The following is a 14,902-nucleotide window of genomic DNA, read 5'->3' as shown; positions in this document are numbered from 1 at the left end:
AAGGTACCCAGTAGTATGCAAGGGATTGTGAGCAGCACCTAAATACTTTTAGTGCTTTAGTCAAAAGCTTAGCTTTTACATCAAACGAAATCAAGGGCATAAGATGAAACCAAATCAAGGGCTTAGATTCATGACACGTAAAAAGTTGGCTTAAGAGGCTTAAATTGTTTTTCGTGGGCCCAGGTGCACTTGCATACTAATTCTGGGGAGGTCACTACAACAGCCCAAGTTGGGCCCGATGTAGTTGCACACTAATTCTAGGGAGATTGCAGCGACAACCCAAGTGGTAACGCACCAGGACAACGACCCACGTTCAAATTATGCTGCTTGCAAGACAGGTGCCGCCAACTAGATTTGCGACGAGTAGCGCTTCTGTCGTCTAGCGCATAGCTACTAACTTGAACTTGAACATGACTCCTAGCATTTAATCGAGGCCTAAACAATTGCCACAATTCCTTGCATTTTGTAGCATTAAATGGTCTTCTCTCATTCTCTTGGCCTAGGCGAGTAGGGGGATTCCTTGCAATAAGAGCTTGCTCAACACTCCAAAAGTGCATCCATGCTTTTCTGATTGTTGGAGCCTTTGAGTCCAAATCCCTAAGCTCATATAATATAGGTTTCATAACATTAGTAGCATCCTCAAACCATTTCCATAATATAGGGGATCCCAATGTTTCTTTCAGGTCATGCATTTTCTCCTTTGTTGCCCTATCGGTCAACTCTAACATCCATCATTCAAATGCATCGCAACAATGAAATGTCTCAGAAAACTCCTATTATTCAGCAAGGATTGTAAAGTGTAGAAGTACACGGCAAATCTCATGGTTGCTAGCAATTGCAGCATGGTAGAACCATAACAAGACATAAAGACTGCTTCGAGAGGTTGCTTCAATTACACTAACTCAAGATGTCTTGAGCCTCACAAACAATTTCTTTTAACCATGGCACTTGTTTATACTAATCTTTCAATGCAAGATTTAGGGCATGCGTACAACATGTAGATGCATATAGATTGGTATACTCCCTTTGCAATATTCTACCCACCTTTTTACAATTCTTGGCATTATCCATGACAACCTGCAGAACCTTTTCAGGGCCTACCTCTCTTATAATCTTGGATGATATACCAGCTATATATGTCCCGGACTTCTTTACATGTGAGGCATTAATTGACGTGTGGAAGGCCTACACGTGCGGCAATATAACCATAAATTCAATAAAGCATGGCATTTTATGCTTGTCCACTCGTCTCAGACAATTGTGTATCTGGTGTTATGCAGTTGCTCGAAAATGTTGCGGTATATGTGATCTTTCTCTTTTGCATATGCCCTGTCTAACAGTGCTATACACAATGTGTAATATGAAGGGGGCTCGAAGCCCCGATCCATAGTTAACAATGCAAGTCCATGCAACCCTCATATCACTGTTATTGACAATACTCAATGGATATCCTGACCGCAAGATTGATCTACCAAGTACATACTGTGCATTCTCTAAATCTTGAATCTAGATGCTCTCAACTATCATGGGTTCTCTGAAATTAGAGTCACATTTGTTGATCTAGCATCACGAGCCATTCCCAAATATGAATGCTAAAAAAAGAACAAAGACATATATTTGATGACACAATATGGAAAAAAAAAAATCCCAAAGACCCAATCTACCTATTCCTCACAAGAGGAGCTAAAATTGGCAAAACTACATTTCTACAAACTATAATCCAATAATGGTTACATGCGTATAACAAGGCCTCAATTGAAATCCATTGGAAACAAGAATATTGAAAATAGCATATAGAAGCAAAGCTGCATATAACATTGATGGCAAACTCTCCAGTCCACATTAGCCATACCAATATATAGTAAGAAATTTCATGAATTAATACATGGATCTTCACATAATCATCCTATACAAAGTGTTGCTAGTTGGGAAAAAAATATTTCATAACTTCCCATATGCAGCTCGATGTCATAATAACTAGAGACTTATATCAATCACCCCTATATGAGACAAATGGGTCTCCCAACATCATAATCCATTAAAAGCAAACTTTTGGAATGAACAAATAAAATGCTACCAACATACCATGACCATGTGACAAGATGACCTATCATTCACCAGTATCCTAGACAAATTTCAAACAAACACAAAAGAATAAAAAGACATCAAGACTATCACTTCCACATGTCAACCTACACCACTAGACCTAACGTTTCCTCACTTATTTTGCATGAACAAGCCAACTCGTGCAAATAACGAGCATGCATTTCTACAAACAAAGGGAGAGACTTACATTTCCATGCCACAAAAGAAATGGCACAAAAACTGCCCCAACACCTTGTCATTTTTAAATGACCCTAGCAAGGCTACTAGACTTCATAAAGAAATAGATTTTTAAGAAAACATGGTCATTGAGTTATGTGTAAAAACCTACAACATATCTGATTGACTCGTCAATGAATCCCTTGGACAATTCAAAGCCACAATACAATCTGAATCACCCACAATTGTGTGGATACAGTAGGCCACATCCATAAATCTTTGACAACAATACTTTCAACTACCAAAACATACAAATAGGAAAAAAAAGCAACTATACATTCACACAACCACAATACCCAATACAACTAGCATTAGCAAAAGTGTTCTATTGTGCACAGGGATAAACACTAGAAACTCTATCCTTTGATCCCACTGATCTACCACAACATGGAATCATATACACATTGCTCTCAAGGGTACACAACAAAGAAAAAATATACCTTGGAAAACCTTTAAAAAAAAGTCATTTCCACACTAGCACATCTGTCAAAGATGAAATGGATAGGCTCCCCACCTCCACAACTTGGCAATTTAACGTGCCATACTTTCGAAATCAACATGCCATACTTCCGAAATCGACCTCACACAATCATGCAAACACTAAAAGAACAATGATTTCACTTGCACTATGCTAAACTAAATGGAGAGTATAACGTCCTAGATTGACTTACTTTGCCTTAATGATACTAGACCCCACAACATACATTGATAAAAAAAAGTTTTCTATGATCACTACTATACAAGCCTAAGCTTTGCTTAACTTTGCAAACAACAACCACTACAACTAGGCTTGAGGTAATTGCAACACATTTTGAACCAAATTTCAAGACAATCAATGTTTATAGTAGCAACATCTTGTACCAAAGCATGCAATCTAGTATGTTCTTACAATATATAGAAAATATTAAACCAAAAAGCAACACATTACCAACATTCTTAATATGAGATTTAAACATTAACATGATACAAGATTTTTAAAAGAAAGCACATTAGCAAACCTCATGGAACAAAACCATCTATACCTAGCTAACAAATTAGGACCACAATTTACAAATCCCATATGGCTCACATTTGGAAAAATGCACCTATAGAAAATAGTCACATCAGAACAATTGAAGCATACAAGACTGATCATACCATCATGTACGTAGCCTAATAATTACCACCATGATGATTGTAAGGCATTGTGTTGTCAACTCAGATTCATGATCAAGCATCACCTTTTGACTGAGATAGAGACCAAATGACAATATTATCATCTAGTCTATCAGAAGAAGAGCACAATGGATAGAGTGATGTAAATTAAATTTTGTGCATGTGATTTGAGCTTAGGGATCTTGCATTTGGATTTTGCATGTTACTTACAGTGGGCTCAAACTTACTAAGCAAGCATTTTGAACTATGACTGATCTTGTATTTGAACTATGCATGTTACATATAGTGGGCTCAAACTTACTAAGAAAGCATTTTGCTAATGTTAGCAATTAATGAAAATAGAGCTTATTTGTGTCTTTTACAATGGATAGAGTGGTATATATAAATCCTTGTCTTTTTACAATGCATGGAGTGGTGTATATTAATCCTTGCCTAATAAATGTTTTTAAGATCAAATGTTAGCCTTTCCATTATCAAGCCTTGAGCATTATGCATAGCTTATTACTACAAGATGAATGGGCATTTTCTTTTTGATAAATGTATTTAAAGCACTATTTCAACTTGGATCTCCTAATAATTTGAAATATTGGCATCCAATAATTGCTAAACAAAGCATCTTAAAAGATAAATTTCTCAAACAATGGCTTTTGGCCAATTATTGTTTTATTGAACTAGTTCTAAACCACTTCAATATTTATAGATGTGCTACAAGGTTTTAGTATGCCATCAACACTATTAGCAAGCTATCTAGACCATCTATGCTATGCCATTAATGCAATTAACAAGGCCACATGCAATATTTAACCTTGTTAATAAGCAAAGCAAAATCAACATTTTTATCATGAAAATCAAGGTCTTGGAAAGATTATGTCTATTTTTGCTTGCTCATTTAGAATCCTACTTGGAAAAAAAAAATGTAGGGATAATTTCAATGGCTTGGAAGATTTATTGAGAACGCATTCGTCATGGTTATTTGCATCTTGGTTTGTAAAATATGGATGTGGAAATAGATGACACATGTGGATCTCTAAAGAAAGCAATGTTCAAACAAAAGATGTCATCTATCATGTGCACATTTTTCGTATCATGCTAAGTGTATCAACAATCAAGGAAGTGCTTGTGAATGGTTCTATAGTAGTTGTGTTATGTTAATTGTAACAAATTGTGTACTAGACCTAACTACAACAATTCCACAAGTTATGACATCCAAGTTACCAATGTGAAATATGTGGTTATGCTTGATAAATTATAGTCATTAACTCACAAAGTGAAGATTTTTTTTAATGACCATATATAGGCAATGGCAGTTGGATTTGGCTGACACCAATGATGAGGTGATGCAGCTCCAAAAGTTATGGAAGAACACAAGGCAAGAGATAGAGGAGGTCCAATCATGGAGCTCAATCCAACTAGCTAGAGGTAGAACGGGAATAGAAGGTAGTAGCCTGACCATCCTAGCTTGCCTACATAGGAATAGAGAGTATGTTAGGAAGGCGATTTAGAACTTCTTTGTTGGGTGGTAGCTTCTAGTGTAAGATTAGTGAGTCTAGTGTAAGTTTTTGTTTCATAGGGTTTTGAGCTTGCAGAGAATGTGTTGTTGAGAGTTCACGCTCAACATCATGTGATCATGTGTGCATAGCACCATCACGTGATCATATGTGCATAGCACTAACCTTATAGAGTGCTATAAAGGAAAGGGTTAGATCCCCTAACCCTAACCCTAAAAGGGTTTGTATATATTCTATTTTTTCAACTAAATCTAGTGTACAGTTAGTCATTTGTGGTGTGCTCTCTAGCTGTGCCCTCTCTCCTCATCTCCACTCTTCTCCTCTCCCCTCTTCATATTTTGTCATGGTATCAGAGCATGGTCCTGCCTTCCGCTAAGGCATTGCGATCCTTGAGAGTGTGAGATTGAGAGATTGAGAGGTAGTCTTTCATTCCATTCACTTCCGTTGAGTGAAGGATTTCCCTTCATTGAAAGAGAGAAATTTCCTTCTCATTGAGAAGAATTTCCGTCTATGGAGAGAGAGATTTCTGTCCAATTCATTTGAGATTTCCTTCATTTGATCTTTATTGATTGAGAGAGCGAGATTCTTGAATTCCTTGAGAGATTTCCATTGAGAATGAAAGTAAGAGTTTAGTGAACACTCAGTTTTTTGAAGCATTCTGAAGCTTTCATTGTTCTTCACCTTGTGAGCAAAAGAGAGAGAGCTTGGCTTCCCTGCAATACGGGCTACTCTTTGTCTGCAATACGGGCTACTCTAGACAAAGAGAGCCTTTTCTACTTCAGCGACAACTAAGAAAGACTGCAAGCTCCTACAAGCATCAACTAAGAGAGCGGCTTCCAGCAGAGACAGCAGCAAATGGCTGCAACTTCATCTCCAAGCGCATCCAAGAAATTGAGTATCCAAGCAGCCACTCAACCTCTCCAATGCATACAAGCTTTCGAACGTAAGCCAGTGCTCCTCTGCATTCCAGCCTCTCCAACACGTTGCTCCTGCCTCCATTAGCTGCCAAGTTCTAAGGCAAGACTCCTACTCCAGACTGCAACGGCCGCCTCCTGTAGTGTTCTCCAATCGACTTACCTCCGAACGACTGGGCTTCTCCATAAGCTTCGTTCAGCGCACATCCATCCTTCTCCAACGGCACAACAATAGCCTCTTGCAAGCCTCCCTTCAACGGCTGCTCCGTGCAACAACAACGGATTCATTGCGGGCTCACGGGCCACCTCCATCACCAACACACAACGCTGCGCAGCGACAACGGCTTCCTACAAGGCAACCAACTGCCGCTTCGCTCCAATAGGGTCCAACGACCTCTACTGCCGTCAAAAGGATCCATCGAGCCCCCAGCGGCGGCTCCTCCAATGAGCTGCATCTTCAACAGACCAACAGAGAAGACGACAAAATCTTCAAGATTCTGTCGGAATCTCAAAAGATTTTGGTAGGCCTTCTATCGACACGTGGCATCTACCCTAGTCAATCTAACCCGATCAGATAACCCCGATTGGGTCACCACAATGCAGTGTGCTCTATTTGTTGACACGTGGTAGATAGCCTTAGCCACAACTACCACGTCATCACCAACTACCATGTCATCAAGCCACGTCATCATCGACTGCCACATCATCTACCACATCATTAGAGACATGTCATCAATGCCACATTACCTTGCTGACATCATATGTGCCACCTCAGCTGTCCAGTCAGCATTGACCCCTGCCAGGCACACACAGTGCTCCACAGGCACTTCATGTGAACACTCCTGCCACCTCAGCATAAAGCTTCACAGGCACACCTCTTGCTAGGCATAGTGCCACATCATCACTCCATGTGACTCACAGTGACACATCATCATTGAGCACCATTTGCACTCCTTTTGCCCCTCCACATAGATCAAGTTGTATCTCTTGATCCAGGAAGAATTTGAGGGCACTCCAAAAAGGAAAGTCGCTCGGTTTTTCATGCTCTACGCGCTCGTCACATCACGTGCACATTTTGGCACAAGTTACACTCACATTTGAGCCTCGCCGACAAAACCACTTCCTTCACGCACATTTGCCTCTACATCGACGCATCTGACCCAGCACTTAAAAAGAACAAAAGAAAAAGGAATTATTTGATGTTCTTTCATCGATCGACGGTTGGTTTAGATCTAGATCAGAGTAGACTAGATCACCATAGAGGGGACGCTTTGAATTTCCCCAAGTTGCCAATCTAAGCCATGCCCGAAATTCTCGACTAGTACCTACTCGGAGTCAGTCCATACGCTCACATCCGATTTCACATCATTACATTACCTGAAACCTTACGTTCATCAATTCAGGGAGCAGACTTCAGAGTTCAGAGGCATTGCAGATTGATTCAGTGGGCAGATAGCATTTGATTTCACACACACATGCCACCATTGTAAAGCCTATTTGGCTATCTCACGGCATCGTGCACATCATTTTTTCAGCCTTGTAAAGCCTCTTGGCTATTCCCAGCATCATTGCCACAAGCCTTGTAACACAGATCAGATCTTATATACTGCAGTTCTATCTTCACCGACGGTACAGAGATTTCACTTGGCATCTTCAGTGTATTTGCAGTTGATTCATACAGAGTTTTTCACGACACTTTTTGAGTACATTTTTTGCACCATGTCGACTAGCAACCTCAATCTGGAGGCATCTGCTAAGTTAGACAACTCCAATTACGGTACATGGAAATACCGAATGGAGACCATTCTTGTGCTTTAGGACAAATGGGAGTATGTCGATGGGTCTACACCTAGACCATTGGCCGATCCAGCCACCAGTAGCTCTACTCCATCTGTTGTCACAACACCAGCAACGGGATCTACAACGGGATCTACATCTACACAAACAGTTTCTGCACTAGTAGTAGATCCTGCCATTGCCCGAGCTCAAGCAGAATGGGATAAGAAAGACAAGTATGCCTATCACCTGATCAAGCAGAATTGCAAGATGTCATGCTAGGACAGCTCAACACAGTCAAGACATCAAAAGAAGCATGGGATATGTTCGCAACTCTCTACGAGTCCAAGAACACATCCAGGATTCTCACCGTGAGAAACCAGATCAACCAGAGTTTCCGCAACAGCAGTGAAACCTTGTTCATTTCATACAAACACTACTTAGCACATCACCTTGTTTTGGACTTCTACATTGGCATTTGTTTTTTACCACCACACTCAGAGTAGAAATCTTACACAGCAAGTGTAAGATTAGCGAGTCTAGTGTAAGTTTTTGTTTCATAGGGTTTTGAGCTTGGAGAGAATGTGTGATGCATGTGTGTATTTATATGCTATTGTAATCAGTTTGGTTGTTCATTTCATACAAACAATGGTTGTTTTATGAAGTTATAAATCTATTACTCTTTTGCTTAAGTGAATCGAACACATGTCTTCATATAGTTCACCTGCTTAGCACATCACCTTGTTTTGTTAGACTTCTACATGGGCATTTGTTTTTGACCACCGCACTTAGAGTAGAAATCTTACATAGCAACCAAGGAGATGCCAGAGAGAGCATATTGGGGAATTGCAAGGGAGGGTGTCTTTTGCAAGTTGTGCACACATCAAGTCAAGCTCAAGCATGGGCTAGTTAGCTAACTCCGTTGATAGTGAAAAAGAACATCAACATTTGGCGATCCTACTGGGAAAGAGACGTGTTGCAAGCATTGAGTGGGGAATTGAGCAAATTTAGAATAGGAGTCCATAGAACTAATTGCACAAACTCTTCAAGTAGCAGTCAAGTGGAGCTACAACAACTACTTGGTTTAGCAAGTTATTACAAAAGATTCTCCTAGGATAGTAGATAGTAGTCCAAGGATTTTATGCCCATAATATATCGACCCAAGAGTCCAAGTTATTGAGCCCTTAAGATTGCCTCCATATGACTCACTGAATCCACATTGCATATTGATTGTAATATGTCATCTTTTTTTGCAAACAATTTTCTTAGTGGTGCCTATTTCTTCATTATCTCCTTCATTCATTTTTGTTCATTATGCTTTGGAGAATTTGATGGTTTCTTCTCCTTGTTTGAAAAAGAGTAAGTATCCCTCAAAATATTTCCCAAAGAGGAATAGAGCTCCATAAGATTTGAAAATGCGTGATAACACTCTCATAGTAACCAATGGGCATTGACCAAAAGAATCTCCTATGATCATTGATCAGACATCTGAAACATGTCTCAAGTCAAGGAGATAAGACAATACTTTTCTATAAGTTCAATGTTGTCTTGACTCTGAAGTGTAAATGGCTCTAGGAACAAACAAGTTCCAATATTATTTACACAACCCTTATATGGGCTATCATCAATTAGGATAGTGATTGTTTAATCATATTTCCCTTTCCATGATTCCCACATGCTATAAAGTGGTTTGAACAATGCTTCTACACTCTTCTTGTTTGGTCTGAAGAACAAAAGATTTTGTATTTTATAAAATTTCATGTTGGACCTTCTAGCCAAGATTTTTAATTGAACTTGGCTTTTTATCTTAGCAACAATACATGCATTTGCTTTAGTATCGATAGCCTCTTACATATCAACTATCTTGCCAAGACTACACCATCCCTTCCCTATCCCTCTTTTAGTGAACATGGTAATCTCTACCATATATTTATCATAATCTATTTTGTATGTATCCACATAGCATGAGCATAGCATTCTATAACATCAAAGGCTTTCAAAAACTCTATCTTTGTTGATGTCCCAACATTCTTGTCTAGAACTTCCATCTCATTTGTTGGGTCCGAGGCAACATGAGAGGGGGGCTAGAGGGGATGCGGAGGGGGTTGACAATTGGATGAGGGGGGGAGGCGATGGGGCACAAGAGGTTGAGGCACGATGGGAGGGCATGGAAGGTCAGGGTCGAGGGCACAGTGAAGCATGAGCAAGCTCGTGCGAGGGGGCCACAAGGCATTGAGGAACCGATGCCAGTCAAGGAATGCATCCAACCACTCTCTACCTCTTTCTCATGTGGGTCAAGGAACTTGTCATTTGACTGATTAACCTTGCTAACCTCTACATCTTCCCTGGTGCTTGCTTTGGCCATCTCTGCAATGTCATTCCTTTTGTTGATCGTCTCCTCGACGTCCAACCTCCTTTCACGATCTAGATCTTGCACATCGACTTTGTCTTTACCTTCGCTTTTTCTTTTTCTCTCTACTTTTGGCAAATTCTTGCCCTCCCCAGGTGCTTCATCAATTTTGTATAGTTTATGGTGTGGCATCTTTTACTGCCCTTCAATGAACAGGCCATTAGGATCTCCTCCAAGTCACAATTCCTCATTGTGAGCTTGAAGTAAGGCTTTGATGCCAATTGTGAGGTACCGCCCATCCCCCTTAGTCATAGCAAGTCCCAAGAAGGCTCCATGCCTTCCATAAGCTAGTATCACCCTCCTCGGGATTCTCTTTGAATCACTATCATGTGGAACCTATCCATGGGCATCCAATGCCCCCAACTCAAAGAGTGCAATGTTCCCTTCTCAATGGTCTGAGAAATGCCGTAAACGGAGTCTGAATGCAAAAGTTACATCCCCCCAAAGTTTCCCTTCCATAGGGTCACTCAATTTGTGTGCAGTGCATTGCCTACCCTCATTGATAGTCGCATGTCCCCCTCTCCCTCACTCCCATGCTAGCATTCTATCACCTTGAATCCTAGCTTTCCTCCATGCATGCTTTTGTGCATGCAAGAAAACCAAGAGAGCAAAGAATGCAAAGAATGCATGTATTCACAAAACAATCATATACAAGAGATGGGGCGTTTGTTGCTTTGGGAGTACTACTACCCCTATTGTAGTGGCTAGCCGCTAAGCATGAAGGTAGATCCATTTGCCCTAGAGTCCACTAAAAAGTCACAAAAATTCAACTCTAACGTTGACTTTTTGGTTCCTAATATAGTGGTGGCTGGCTGCTAGGCACCACAGTAACTCCACTCATCATAGAGTCCACTGAATAGTCACGATAGGTCAAATTTAACATTGAGTTTTGAAACACTCTTCACCATTCTACTTAGCTCATGTCAGTATGAAGTTATTTACATTTGCCATATAAATGTACCTTAATCCATGCACCCATCGTGACATGATCCTTAAAGACAAAAGTTTCCACAACTGTGTGTCCGCTGCACCCTGATGTCGACAAGTATTCTCTACCTTGGTTCTTACCATGGAGCCCTTCCCATGAATTTTCCAAGGTCGTGGCCTGATGTCTGAAGACTCCTGCATCCAATGTGGTTTGATGCTCCTTATTCAGGTGCTCTCACATAGGAGTGGCCTCCTCTTGTCATCCATCTTTGCCTTGCCCTTGACCATCGATTCAAGCAAGCCCTCACCTTGCCCCTCCCTTGTCCTTGACCATCGGTTCAAGCAAGCCCTCGCCTGCCTATGACCATCGATTCAAGCAATCCTTTGCCTTGCCCTTGACCATCAATTTAAGCAAGTCCTCATTAGTTTTCATTCCCCTTTTCTAGTGTCCATTACCCAACTCCACGACAGCCTCATCCATCAACATGCCATCTCTCTTACTCCATAGGTTTCGATACAACCTGTCGAATTTTTGGCATTCTTCTTGTGTATAACGCTAAGGGATGCCACGCTCCTCGCATTGGCTATCCCACTAAGGATCACCTAACACTCAAGAGCTCCTGAACCTATCAAGTGTTGCTTGGATCTAGCTTTGATACCAAGCGTAAGATGTCATTTTACGATAGTGCCAAAATACCAAGTTGCTAGCTTGCACCCATGTGCAAACCTTCGGGTCCAAAGAAGCGTGCCCTGTGGTTCACGGATGGGAATCACAAACCCTTGTGAAGTCTCCCTACTCTGTCACAAGACACACTATGTGGTGGTCTCTAAGCACCAACCCTAGTGCATTCACTTGTGGCTCGCTCCTCGTTTGCTAATGCCTAGCCTATGTGACTAGACCCTGCAATAGTCCAAAAGCTTGTCCTCATTGCCAACTTGCCCCAAGGCCCATACTCAAGGTTTCTCATACCTAGCCTCAAAGATCTCAACACCAATCTACACCCCCTTTCCGCCAGTCTACACCAAGAGGATCGAGCCCCAATTAGGCACCCTACATTGTGTCTTGCACACATGGGGCATATCACACACTCACACACCTACCTAAGCCATTTACCTGACCCCCTCTCTTTATCATGTGCTCAGACCCACCCCATGTGTGTAGGTGCAAGCACAAAACCACATGAGAGGCAAAGTTGAAATAGGAAGATTGTCTGTGTTGTAAAATGGCATAGCTCATGCGTCAGTCTCCATTTTAGGGAGCACTACTTCCCACATGATAGTGGCTGGCTACCATTAGGCACCACAGTAGCTCCATTCATCTCACAGAGTCCACCAAACAATCATGATAGGTCAACACTAACATTGAATTTTGAGTTTAAACCCGTGCATCTCCCCTGGCCTCAAACCCACACATTGCCCTTGACTACCCTCCCGTGTCGCCTCTGTCCCCCTCTCGAACATTGCCCCCAACCACCCTCCCTCATCATCGCCGTCACCCCAAGCCCACACTCCTGCCTTATGTCGCCCTTGAACCCAAACTTGCACATCGCCCTTGTCCCCAAAACTACACATTGCCCCTGGCCCAAACCTGTGTATCACCTTCGGCTCGAATGTATGTGTCGCTCTCAACCCTAAACCTGCACGTTGCCCTCCCACATCACCATTGTTGTCGGCTCCCCATGTCGCCCCTGGACCTTGTCCTGTGTCGCCCCAGCCTCGAACTTGCGTGCCACCCCTAGCCTTGAACCAAAACATCGCCTCGACTTGAACCCGTGCATCACCCCCAAACCTGCACATTGCCCTGTCTCGATGAACCCATGTGTCGCCCCGAGCTTGAACCTGTACATCGCCCTCGGCCCCAAACCCACGTGTTGCCCATGGCCTCAAACCCATGTGTCACCCCCGGCCTTGTGCATTGCCCTCGAGCCTGCACATCACCCCTGACCCATAGCTATGTGTTGCCCTCAAAGCCATGCATCACACCTAGCCTGAATGTGCACGTCGCCCTCGACCTCGAACTTGTTCCTTGCTTTCGGCCTCGAACTTGCACGTCGCCCTCGACCATCCTCCCATCACCCCCAGTGGCTCTGAACCCGCACATCACCCTCTCACATTGTTGCCCTCGGCCCCTCGTGTCGCCCTTGGCCCTAACTTGTTCGTTGCCCTTGCCCACAAACCTGCACATTGCCCTCCCACATCGCCTTTGCCCTGGGCCCACGATGTCACCGCCGATACCCCTCCCACATCGCCATCAATCTCAAACCCGCACATTGCCCTCCCACATTGCAGTCAACCCCGAACCTACATCACCATCGAACTCACGCATCGCCCCTGAACCAAGCTTGCACGTTGCCCTCGAACTCAAACATCACCACTTGCCCCTAAACTTGCACGTCGCACCTAGCCCTCAACCAACATGTCACCCTTGAACCAAACCCACGCAGTGCCCTTGGCCCAAACCTGAGCATCACCTCCATCCCAAACCCATGTATTGCCCTCCGCTTGAACCCACACGTCGCCCCTGGCCCGAACCCGCTTGTCACCCCTGGCCCATTGGCCCAAAACTTGCATGTCAGCCCCGACCTCGATCTTGAACATTGCCCTTGTTTTGAACCCGCATGTCGCCCCTGACTCGAGTACACGTGTCACCCCCAAACCTCGTACGTCGCCCTTGGCTTGAACTTGCACATCGCCATCGAGGGCCTCAAACCAACGCATCATCCTTGGCCCGAACCCATGTGCCGCTCTCTACCCAAACCTACATGTCGCCCTCGACCATGAGCTAGTGCGTCGCCCTTGACCATGAACTAGCGCGTTGCCCTCGGCCCATAGCCTATGCCTCACCCTTGACACTAAACTTGCACGCCAACCCTGACACGTACCTGTAGCTCAAACCCGCACATAAGCCCCAACACGTGTCCTCAGCCCCCAAACTTGCACATCGCCCCCAATCTGAACCCTTGCATCAACCTAAGGACCAAACCCTCGCATTGGCCCTGAACCAGAGCATTTCCCCTGGCCCCCTGCCCTCGTCTCCCCAAACCCATGTGTTGCCCTCATGCATTGCTGCTGTCACCCCTGGCCCCCTATGTCATCCAGGCTGGCCTCAAACCTGTGCATTGCCTCAGTTCAAACCCTCACATTGCCCTTGGCCCTGAACCCGTGCATCACCTACAAACCCCCTCCTGCATCGCCCCCGATCCTAAAACCACACTTCCCACTCTTGCATCGTCATCGCCCCTGACCCCTTATGTCGCCCTTTGGCTCTAAACTGATGTGTTACCTTAACTCAAACCCCGCATCGACCTCGACCCCAAACTCATGCGTTGCCCTCGGCCTCAAACCCATGCATTGCCCTTAGCTCTGTACCTGCTTGTCGCTCGTGGCCTGGGCCCCCTGCATTGCCCCCACTCTCCACCCTGCTCATCCCCTGACTTCTTGTGCCACACCCCCACCTCTCAAGGCTCCTATCATCCCCCGATGCATCGCCAGTGCACGCCTCCCATTCGTGGCCCTTGTCACCTCGACCTCCCATTCCACCCCCAAACCCCAACTTTGAGAGGTCATAACTTTTGCAAATGAACTCGAATCAAAATGATTCTTGAAGCATTGCGACGGGCACAATATCCTCTTTGAGATGAAAACACGGGTTTACCCCAAGGTAATTATATCAAACATCTATTGACCCTTGACCTCGTATCCCTTCTCTTATTTCCACATCTGAACTCCCTTTGCATGCATGCCCCCACCCCTCCCCCCCTTTTGTGCGACAACCCCCCTCCCCTCTTTCATGACCCCTGCCCCTATGCACATGCGTTCTTCCCTCTTGTGTGAATGCATGGCAGCCCCATGGTGCACGCACTGTGACCCCCCCTCTTCCCCTCTTACGT

Source organism: Dipteris shenzhenensis, chromosome 29 (genome assembly GCF_047967505.1).
Source record: "Dipteris shenzhenensis isolate YYH24624 ecotype China chromosome 29, Dip_SZ_1.0, whole genome shotgun sequence".
In the NCBI taxonomy this organism is placed as follows: Eukaryota; Viridiplantae; Streptophyta; class Polypodiopsida; order Gleicheniales; family Dipteridaceae; genus Dipteris; species Dipteris shenzhenensis.
Note: the sequence above shows the minus strand (reverse complement) of the source record.